Raw genomic sequence first — 1,982 nt, 5'->3', positions numbered from 1 at the left:
CACCTGTCCGAGGGCCTCTGTTATAGCCCTGTGCGCCACTGTTATCTGGAGACCTTGGGGCGATAATCCCTTCCCTGGGAGTGGGCAGGATGTGCCAGCGCAGGGTTGGCCAGGGAGCCTGGGATGGCAGCAGCTGGGGCCCGGCTGACCTGGAGCTCACTCAGGTGGCCTTTGACCACAGTCTTCCTCCTCCAGGCCGGGGCCCAGGCGCGCCTCCGGGGGCCGAGTCCAGCAGCCCTGTGTTCGCGCCCCAGCGGAGTCTCTCGTGGTCTGGAAAGAACTCAACTGGATCTTTTGGTGGTTTGAAAACCCCTGAGTAGTGTGGCCAAATAGAGGAGACGATGGGGGCGGAGGACCCCATGGTATAGCCAGAGGCTAGGGTGTGGGGACCCCACCCGGGTCCCAGGAGTGGCTAAGAAGCCTCAGTGAAGGTCCAGTTGACATCTGTGCTAGTCACTTGGGCTGTGTGCATGGGAGCGGGGAGCGGGACCTGCCTGCTGTCCTCACACTGGGCTACCCCTGCACACAAGTGCCAGGGTGCCTGGGCCCTGGAGCTGAGCACATGGCATCACAGGACAAGCCTAGGCCCAGGGACAGGCGTGGGGGGGGGGCCTGCCATGGCTCTGATGAGAACTGACGGAGGCTGAACCTCTAGGCAGAGTGTGGGCAGGGACACCTGGTTCCTGGTGTGGGTGACAGCGTGGGTGGTGGAGCTCTTTCCCAGCAGCTGGGAAACTGGGAGGGAGAAATGTTACGTTGAGGTGCCAGATGCAGGGCGAGCTCCCCAGAATGCGCAAGAGAAGGTGCCTCGTGGCTGTTTTAATTCCTGATGACTGCAGTGTGTGTGTTCACAGCACAGGTTTTGGGGTCAGGCAGCTATGGAGCCTTGGGCAAGTACTTGCCCTCTCTGATCCTCTATGTAATTGAGGACGCTTCGGGTATGGATAGCATGACAAAAACAAGAGGCTCCTTGAGCACCAGGACCAGGCCTAGCATGCGGTCATACTGGCGGGCACCGACACACCTTTCTTGAGTCAATCACCTGTCCAGGCCCTTTGCTCATTGTAGAAGATTGTCTGAGGACAGAGGGGCAGCGGGCACCAGCCAGGACGGATGAGACCACGGCCACCCCTGCAGGCACGTGCGTCCCTCCTGACAGCCAGCACCCACCAGGCCCGAGGGAACAGCCTGACAAAAAAACAAATTCCTGCCTGTAGCAGGTGACGGGGAGAGGTCAGAGAGTTTAGGGGAAAGAATCAATTTTTGAAATAAGTAAAATATACACGCCAGCCGCTAAGGAGTTATGATTATTACTGATCCTGAGGCCAGGAAGGCCTCACTCTGAAGGGGACATTGAAGCAAACAACCCAGGAGCTTGTGGGAGCAGCACAGGCATCCTTGGAGGAGAGGAAACGCATCTGGGATCACAGGAGCCAAAGAGACCCACATCCCGAGGGCAGCAAAGGGCTCGGAAGCTGAGGGGGCAGTCCGGGAGAGCCCTGGTGAAGACGGTACTAGAGCCTCCAGGCAGCCCTTAGCTGTAAGCTAGCCGGGGCAGGTCAGAGAGAGGGCACAGTGGCCATACCCTGTCAGCCCTTGCCTGGCCTGAGCGACCCGTGGCCTCAGCCGTGTGGCCTTGGGAGCTGACACTTGGCCAGGACCCCACTCACCGTGTCCCCAACCTGCACAGGCTATGGAGGCTTGTGGGAACTGCACAGCTGCAGTAGGGCTGGGGACAGGCATGCACAGATGTCCCCACTCCACTGCTCCTGGGGATGGGACCCTGCCCCCACACTGCTCTCCAGCCCCGTTGGAATCTGGACCCAAATGGTGAGGAAGGAGTCCAGGGACACTCAGGACAGGATAGGAGAGGACACACGCAAGAGCTGGGACCTAGGTGGGGGGGACAGAGCTGTGGCCTTGGCCAGAGTGGGGTCGGGAGGGGTGTGCTGGGGGTCCCCACGTGCTGCAGCCTCCTGGCC

This window comes from Cebus imitator, unplaced genomic scaffold (assembly GCF_001604975.1).
Source record: "Cebus imitator isolate Cc_AM_T3 unplaced genomic scaffold, Cebus_imitator-1.0 Scaffold66, whole genome shotgun sequence".
NCBI lineage: Eukaryota > Metazoa > Chordata > Mammalia > Primates > Cebidae > Cebus > Cebus imitator.
Note: the sequence above shows the minus strand (reverse complement) of the source record.